This window comes from Ursus maritimus, unplaced genomic scaffold, assembly GCF_017311325.1.
Source record: "Ursus maritimus isolate PB19 unplaced genomic scaffold, ASM1731132v1 scaffold_6, whole genome shotgun sequence".
Classification (NCBI taxonomy): Eukaryota; Metazoa; Chordata; class Mammalia; order Carnivora; family Ursidae; genus Ursus; species Ursus maritimus.
Window position 1 is genome coordinate 34,405,949 of NW_024426774.1, and position 9,652 is coordinate 34,415,600.

Below are 9,652 nucleotides of genomic sequence, written 5' to 3' on the forward strand. Positions count from 1 at the left end.
GCGGCGGAGGGGGGGGGGGGGGGTTGGGAGAGACAAGGGGACAGGGTAAGAGAATCTCAAGCGGACTCCACTCGGGGTGCAGCCGGCCTGGAGCTTGATCCCGAGATCACTACCTGAGCCGAAACCAAGAGTCGGATGCTTAACTGACTGTGTCACCCAGGGGCCCCTGTGTTACATAACTTTCAGGAAGAAATTAAAATGCTGTTGGCTATGAGTTCCATGTTAATGAATTGACAAAATAGATAAAAGAAGGTATCTTTAAACAGAAACACACATAAAACAAGTTTCCGTATTTGTCAGATGACGAAAATGTTGTGACCAGAGGCTCATAGATCCTAGTCCTGTATTTACCCTAGGAGCGTATTTGCTCAGTGTTTGTGGTGACTTTACAGAACATAACTACGTCAAGTGAAAATCAAATATATGTCTGCCACACACACACACACACAGCCCAATAGAAAATGTGAAAAAGATTTCCACACACACTTCATGAAAGAAGATATACAAATGGCCAGTAAGCACATGAAATGTTGTCTGACATCAGTAGTTATTAGGAAAATGCATATTAGAATCTCACCCACCAGAATGACTAAAATGTAAAAAGACTGATAATATCAAATATTGGTAGGGGGAGGAACTGGGACTCACGCATTTCTGTGGGGTGCAAAGTAGTACAACCATTTTGAAAAGCAAAATGATTTTCCTATAAATCTAAATATTCACTGACCACATGACCCAGCTAGCCAACAACTAGGTTTTTACCAAGAATAAAGAAAACGTGTTCCCGCAAAGACAAAGCTTTATTCATAATATCTCAAGCTGCACCAACCCGAATGTCCGTTGACGAATGGATAAACAAATTATGACATATTCATACAATAGAATTCCAGAAGAAACAACCGTAAAAAAGAATGAATTGCTTAAAACTCAATAACATGGATGAATTTCATAGACATCACAATGAGCAAAAGAAGCTAGGTATAAAAGAGTATATTCTGTAAGTTTCTATTTATATGAAACTCTAGAAATAACAAATCCATCCATAAAGACAGAAAGCAGATGAGTGGTTGTCTGGGCCCAAGGGGTGGGAGCTGTAGGGATATTGATTGAAAGGGACAAAAGGGAACTTTTCTATGTGATGAAAATGTTCTATATTTTGATCAAGGTAACTGTTACATGGGCGTGTGTGTTGGTCAAACTTATTAAAATGTATGTGTAAAATGGATACGTTTCATTATATCCAAACTATCCCTCAATGAAGTTGGGGAAATAATTTCGCCTGTCCTCTCTGAAAGCACAAGGGGGCACCTCTTTCACAAGTCTGGCTGCGAAGTGAAGAAAGGGTTGATGGACAGGTTTTATTTGGTTTGGTTTCACTTGGGTTGTTTTTACTTTCTTGTATTTTAGTTTTGCTTGTTTATTGATCTGTTTTTGCTTCCTGGTGGTGTTGGCGGTGTCTGGGAAGAGGCAGGTATGTGCGTGTGTGCAGTGTGGACCCCCAGCAGGGAGGCTGAGCGGCCAGTGAAGGTTAGGAGGGGGAGAGCTGGCAGGAGGCGTGGGGTCTGGGAGTGCGGGACAGACTGGCTTTGGGCAGGTGAAGGGGCTGGATGTGGCCGGAAGGATGGGGTTCGGTGTGTAGACAGGGCGGGAAGAAGGAGCTCAGAAAGGACAAGGCACTGGAGAAATTCCTCTGATGGGCTTTTTCTTTTCCCTCCTTTTAAATTTTTGGAAGTAGGAGATGAGGTCTCTTGCGGTGCTGGAAAGGAGTGACCAATCAGGGCTTGAGGACAGATGTGACTTTCACATTGTTTCGGGCTGTGGATGGGCCTCCGTTGCTGGTGGAGGTCCTGCTGAGGCTGGGGGCAGGGAGAGTAGTGGCCAGATGCACTGGCTCTGAGAGCCACAGAGTGTTCTCAGCACCCTGGGAGGAGGGGAGGACAGAAGACACAGAGCCATTTCTCCTTGACCAGGGAGGAGGAAGAGTCCCTGACACCCACCTTCTGGGCAGGTGGCAGGAGAGTGATCTGGCGGGTGGCTTTGGTCTTAGTGCTGAAGCAGAGACCTGGAGGGAATGAAGTCCACGTAGGAATCAACACGCCAAACCCACATCCGCCATGTGGTCACGTCCAAGAAAGAAAGGGGTCCTCTTACCCAGCCTTGTCCCGGGCGCCTCTCCCGGCCACCGGATGGCTCGCCGGCCTTGCCGGCTTCTGCGGCGCCATCTGCTCCTTCTCCGGCTGTCCGGGAGATGGCTTATCTGGGCCTGAAGCCGACGGAGCCTGCTTAGGCAAGCGGGGCCTGCTTACTGCTCCTCGAGGCCGGGGGGCGGGGGTGTCGTCCCACTCCAGCAGGAAGAACATTCTCGTTGTTAGAAAAGGCTCGGGACGTGCAAGAGTGGGATTGTGTGTCTGAAACAACACCAGGAAAGCCTTCCTCTCAGATTTGCAAGGGTCTCTTGCTAAAATGCAAGCAGCTTTGGAAGCAAGAGCCCCTTTGAGCTCCGAAGATGAACAGGGGCAGCCGAGAACCTGTGTCCCGCCAGACCCAGGGGCTGGGGTGCGGGGCAGGGGGTGAGACAAGCACCAGACGGAGGCAGGGCGACGTTGGGGACGCACCAGTCCATGTGACACCCTCTGCAGCGCTGGCTCCGTCTCTGCCCGGGCTCAGCGGTGGGCCCCAGTTCAAGGCTGGGCTCCCCTGGGTGTTACTCAGATGGTCACTATTCAGTGTCAGAAAGCCTGCTTCCTCACCTGCACGGTGGAAATGACCATAGCATCTCCTAGTCGTGAGGGGACCGCAAAGAACTTTGGGGAACTGTTGACTTCAGTCCCACTGAGAATGCCCTCCCGCCATTGGGGACCCACATAGGCAGCACAGGAGGGAACAGAGCTGAGCAGGGTGAGGGGCAGGGAGCCCATGGGGACCACATGGCAGCTTTCTCGGTCCCTCCATCACTCCTCTCCCCCCACCGTCCTGCTGAGTGAGGCCAGACACCCCCGCCCCTTCCATTATAGCGGGGGCTGTGCCAGAGCAGGGAGGACTGCCTGTGGAGCCCCTGAGAGGGTCACCATCGCTTGCCTGGTAGCAGCAGGGGCCGGACACTGCCTGCCTCGGGTAAGTGGGGTGGAGGGCAGGGGAGCCCTGTCGGAGCAGCTGGCTGCAGCGGCCTGCTCTCTGGGCATGCGGTCTCGGCCCGCCTTCTGGGTATTGTTCAGGCCAAGCAGGGCCCGGGCCAAGGCTGGGGGCCCGAGCCCCGCTTTGAGATGTGAGAGGTCCATGGAAATATGCTGTCTGTCCTCCTGCACGTCCCCTGCCAGCCCTCACTTCCTGGCCTGGATGGGAGGAATGGAGGGGCCCTCGGAGCCAGTTCACTTCCTCCTTCCTCTCCACTTTCCATCCTGGGAGCTGCGTAGAGGCCATCGGTCCCTCTGGCCTCACTCTATCCCTTTGGGGGGTTGGCCACGGGTTTCTGCAGAGAAACCTGCCAGGCCATCCGCTGGGAAGTGGTGGGGAAGTGGGGTGCTTGCAGGCTTAAGGAGCAGAGGCAGGGGTGTGGAGAGCCAAGATACCCAGGAGCAGGAGCCTGCTGGGTATGGGGACAGTGCCCTGGAGGATGTGGCATGCCAGCCAGGCAGGGGTCAGGCTGGAGATGACATGGTTGCCACCATCATCGCCATCATCACCCTCACTGACATGCACGGTACAATGTGCACAGAGTGTGCTGGGTGCTTTGTGGGCCATGTTTGGGGACAGCCACGCCCCTCACTCAAGCCATTGCTGGACGCGTGTCCTGTGGGATGTTCAAGATGGTCATCGGTTCTGACCCCAAAGCTGAAGGCCACAGGGTCTCCCAGTGGACCACCGAGCCTGGGTCTTTATCCCGCTCCCCCGCGCACAGAGATGGCTCTTCTCCCCACGCCCTTTCTGGGTGACCAAGCACAGTTGGCTAATTCGGCTCCGCTCTGTTCACCTCAGGGCACGTGGCAGAAAGCAGTGGGATATCTTAAAAGAGCAGGGCATAATGCCCTCGAGGTCCATCCATGTTGTCGCAAATGGTGGGATTTCCTTCTTTTTTTTTTATGGCTGAATAATTTTCCTTTATATATCACATTTTTAACCCATTCGTCTGCAGACGGGCACCTAGGTTGTTTCCATGTCTTGACTGTTGTAAGTAAGGCATGTACCTGTTTGGGATAGTGACTTCCTTTTGCTAAGTGAATAAGTCAGAGAAAGACAAAGACTGTGTGATCACGTATGTGTGGCATCTGAAAAAACCCACAGCAGGTGTATAGAGACAGATGAGATTAGTGGTTGCGAGAGGTGGGGGGTGGGGGCGGGAGAATTGGTTGATGGGGGTCCAAAAACACACGCTTGCAGTTACAGGCTGAGTAGGTTCAGGGATGTGGTGTATAACGGGATGACTACAGCTAACGACACTTCTGTATATTTGAAAGTGGCTTAGAGAGTAAGTCTTAAAAGATCTCAGCACAAGGAAAAAATCTGGTAACGACACGAGATAATGGATATTAATTAAACTCATTGTGGTTAGCATTTCACAATAGACACACATTAAATCATTATGTTGGACACCTGGAACTTGTACAATGTTACATGACAATTACATCTTAATAAAACTGGGGGAAAGAGGAGGGCAGCAGGGGCAGGAAGACGAGGGGGAAGCTGGCAGAGGAGGGCACCCGGGGGCCCGAACGCCAGTTCCAGCGCTACCTTGCTGGGTGCTGGTGGGTCTCTTGGCCTTTTGGGTCTCCTGTTCTTCCTCTGCAACTTCGGTGATCCCTCCCAGCTGTCCCGCCTGTCCCCAGGGGCTGGGGCTTCAGGCTGCTCAGGCCTGGCTATTCATGCCCAGGAAACCGAGAGGAGCCAAGGGTCTGGTTGGATGACCCTGACCCTCTCGGGCCCTCACAGTGCACTTCACGTAGTGGTCAGGAGGGCTCTGGAGGAAGGGGCCTCCTTCCAAGGGACTGAAGTTTGGTTTGCTAAATGAGACTTTTTTTTTTTTTTTTTTTTTTTTTTTTTTAGAGAGAGAGATAGAGTGTGCGTGAGCATGGGGGAGGGCAGAGGGGGGGAGAGAGAATCCCAAGCAGGCCCTACCCCCAGTGTGGAGTCTGGTGTGGGGCTTGATCTCACAACCCCGAGATCATGTCCTGAGCAGAAATCCAGATTTGGACGCTTAACCAACTGAGCCACTCAGGCTATTTTAAATGGGGCTATTTTAAACTATGTCATGGCCAATTAAACGTTCAGTTCTGTGGGGAAAAGCAAAATATCCAAGTTTCTTTTTTTTTTTTAAAGATTTTATTTATTTATTCGACAGGGATAGAGACAGCCAGCGAGAGAGGGAACACAAGCAGGGGGAGTGGGAGAGGAAGAAGCAGGCTCCCAGCGGAGGAGCCCGATGTGGGGCTCGATCCCACAACGCCGGGATCACGCCCTGAGCCGAAGGCAGACGCTTAACCGCTGTGCCACCCAGGCGCCCCTCTGATGTTAGGAACATGGTTAATGAATAAAGACAAAGCCAGTAACCATCATGTGCCCAGGTGAGAAACTTCAGGATCATTCTAGACCTTTCCTTCCATTCCCATAATGGTGACCGCAGCTGGCACTTCCTCAGGCAACGGAGCTGAGGTTGAGAGAGAGGCCACACACTTGGGCAAGCTCAGGGATCCACGCCCTCGGCCATTCCCTTCTATCGGCTCTCAGTCCACTGCAGTCTGGTCAAGTCTATCCCACCTCCCCAGCCCAGCCTGCCCCCTCCCCCACTGCTGCTATCTAGACCCACAGCCACCTCTCGCTTGGACAGCTGCCACCGTCCAAAAGGTATTCCGCCCCCGGTGCTCCTTGGGTAAAAGCCAGTCTGCAGCCTCACCTTCGGGGGCATCCCAGGCCCCCATAACCTCCTGAGACCTCTCCTTCCCCACCATACCTGGGTTGGATCCCCACCTTGGCTCTGCCCAGGAAAGCCCTCCTTGCCCTCTTTGCTCATCTCAGACACACCTCCCAGGAGGGCCGGGCTTCTGGCTGGGTTTCGCCCACACTCCTTGTGTGTAGGTTGGAACCTTCTTATGTTGTCTGTCAGCGTTGTGGGTGTGAAGAACATGCTTGGCGTGTGCGTGCTCCCCGCTCCCAGAGGGACAGAGACCCTGTCATGGTGAGATGTGCTACCTGACAGGTATCTTTGGGGCTTTGAAGCTAGACCCCCTGGAACTGGAATCACATTGACTTGCTGTGTGACCTTGGGTAAGTCACTTCACCTCTCTGTGCCCCAGATTCCTCATCTAAATGGCATCCATCACACAGAGTTGTCATGCGGATTATGTGAAGAAGTCAGCACGTCATGCAGCACTGGGCACATGGTGTCGTTGGCAAGTCTTCTCCCCCTTCGTGTCCCTGGATGTCTGTCCTAGTGAGCTTTCACTGACCGTGCATTGGCCGAGAGAAGCCCTGGGAACTGAACACGCTGTGTGTATCAAATCCCTGAGGCTGGCACAGTGACTGTCCCTGTGGTACCTGAGAGGGAGCCCTGGCATCCGCCTCCAGCACGCACCATGGCTGCCATGGCCACGCCTGACGGAGACAGAACAAAGGCCTTGAATCACGCAAAGAGTGGTCAACATCACTTTAAATCTGTTTTTCCAAATCATGTTATTTTAAATGCCCTGGGCAGATGCCCATGTGTGCAGGGACACTCTGCTGGGCCAGAGGCTCTTTGTCCCTTGAAAGGCCCCATTGTGACCCCCGAACCAGCCCCGAGTGATTCCCGGAACAACAGGCCCTTGTGTGGGCCCCGAAGGCCTGCTCGCTCGCGCCCTGGGCGGGCAGTGCGAGCCCTTTGCTGTGTCTTTCAGGTCAGCATCGGAGGCCTCAAGACCCCGCGTGGGCTGCTGCCAGGGCTCTGATACGCAGCGCTTGCTCGAGTTTGCTTCTAAACGCTGCTGAGGCTCAGCTCCTACCCACTGTCCTCTCTAGGAGAAGGGCAGAGCCAGTGGGGACCACTGGGAGCAGAATGGGGGGGTTAGGGGGTGGTTCTCAGAGCAGGACCGTCCGCGGATGAGGCCCCTATCAGGCCACCCTGCCCTGCGCGGGGAAGGCCACCAGGAGAATGCCCCCAGAGCCAAAACAAAGCAAGGGGGGCACGGCCACTGAAGTCACAGGCGAGAGTCTCCACAATGTCCTGGTCGGATTTGCCCCACAGCTGTCTGTCGCCGTTTGCCCTCCCGGGACGCAGGCCCTCACCCCGTATTTGTGGTGACCGTGGTCTGTTCTGCACGCGGCTCTTGGTCAGGTCACAGGTATCAGCTTCTTAATCCTCTCTCGGATCCATGCGGGATTCTGCTCTTTGTTCCGTGATCCTAAAAACATCCAGTTACTCGCCTTCTCAGCAAAGGATCCGTTGGAGTGGGTGGGCCTTCGGCTCCCTGGAGGCTGCAGAGCGGGACTGGGTACCTGCCTGGGCGGGAGCTGTCGTGACTTTGCGGCTCGGCGCCACCAGCCCCTTTCAATACGGCCCCACGTGGCCTCCTGCAGACGCTGCGGGCAGTCTGGGCTGTCCCAGCTGCTGGCCTCCTGCTGGGAAGACCCCTGCCCGCTGGCAGCAGGGGTGCTCCAAGGGCTTGTCTCGCTGTCCCTTCCTGAGAGGCGGGGAGGGGGGTACAGACTCGCGTGAGGACAGGTGTGGGCAGCCTAGGGCAGGAAGCAGGAGGAGCTGGCCAGAAACCCAGCTCCGGTTCTCACCAGCTGAGTGAGCCTGTTCCCTCCTCCGTGAATCGACAGGACAGGATTCGCTCTTTCCTGTGGCCACTTCGGGGAGGACAGGAGGCTCCATACATACAATGGAAGGTGCTTCCACAGTGCCGGGCCCAAGGCAAGAGCTCCAAAAATGAAAGGCAAATGGCCACACAGGTGCACGTGTGTGTCCTCTGGGAGGTCACGTTTGGACCTTTGGTCCATCAGGGACACCAAGCAGGCAGTATCTAAGGAATGTGGGCTGGAACCAAGATATGCCCCAGAGAAGGACCCCTCCTGTTCAAGACTCAGAGGCAAACAAGTGAGGCATGCCAGCCCCAAGAAGCTTCGGGGGGCAGACAGCATCCCACACCTCAAGGGACCGACGGTCCCAGCAGAGCAGGTGCTCAGTCCATGCCCATTCCGTGGGGTCCGAGGACCATTTGGCTGTTGCCCTGCAACAGGCATCTCGGGGTTCCAGAGGGTCAGTGCCTTTAGCAGGAAGTCCTGCCCCACAGTCAGCCCTTGCCCTGCAAACACCTCCTTAACAGTGGGGTGCAGAAGAGCTGAGCGAGGAGATGCCTGAGCAAGGAAATTAGACTCTGTTCGGGGCGGGGGCGGGGAGGACGGTTGGGGGAATGGAAAGAGCAAGACCAGGAGAGGGCATTTTTGGAGGCTGGCCATCCATTAACATCCAATGGGAACAGGATGCAAGTCAAATGCCAGATGAAACTGCAAATTAAATTAAAAAAAAAAAAAGGACTCCGGGTGGGAAGAATGAGGAAGTCCTGTCAGAGAATCACCTGCAAAGCCTTGGACGAATATGGATTTTACCCATTTTACCATTAGACCAATTTGCAAATGAAAATGAGAAAAGAGAAAGAGCAAATCAAGATTCCTTTAAAGAGAATGATTAAAATTCCCAAACACTGAGGAATCTTCGGGAAATTCAAGCAAGCCTTTGGTTTCTCTTTTTTGATGGGGGCCAAAAATGCTCCTCCGTGGGCATCATGTTTCTGGCTCAGCAGCAAGCAATCAGGCAGTTTTGTTGGGAAAAAAAAAAGCCACTTTCCTCAATCAGCACTTGATTGCAGATTTTGTTACATGACAAACTTCCTATCATTTCTTCATGATTTTTAATGTGTACCTTTTCAGGATAAAGCCTCAATCTAAACTTTTGCTCCTAATGGACTATCAAATTTTTACTTAAATTTTCCTTTAAGTGGGTTCACTAAAAGTGGCCTTTTTCCAGTACGATTTCCCTGGGATCACAAAGGATCTCCTGAAAATACCACTGAGACCCCATTTAGTCAAGACATCCCCAAGCTGGAAGGGGAGTAAAATGTCAGCTTGTTAACCCTCTGCCTGAGCCTTGAATCTTCGTTCTACGAGGCCGCTAGCCTCCGCCTGGATATCTCCACAGCTGGGAGGTGACCGGTTTTTGAGGCGTCTATTTGGTGCCCTGCTGTGGGATATCATTAAGTTCTCTGAGCAAAGGGACAAAGCAGGATTTTAACATGGCGACTGGGCTTTCAGGATTGATTCCTAACTGAGCGCCCTCCTTCCTAACTGCCCCCTCTCCTTTCAATCCAGACAGCCCACACCTAAAACATGGTACTCACCACTTGTCCTCTTACTTCCTTTCCCTCAGTAATCTGGTCCTCTTGCTCTCCTTGGGAGTGGCCCAAGGAAATTCTAAGGAACAGTTTATTACCCACATCCCTAATTGGAACAGAACACAAAGCACACTGCCCAGAGAATTTCTGATCAGCTTCACGGGATGTGAGAAGATACTTTTGCACCTTGCTTTCTTTTGGCTTAAGGACTTGTTCTTTTTTTTTTTTTTTTAAGTAGGTGCCACACCCAGTGTGGAGCCCAATGGGGGGCTTGAACTCATGACCCTGAGACC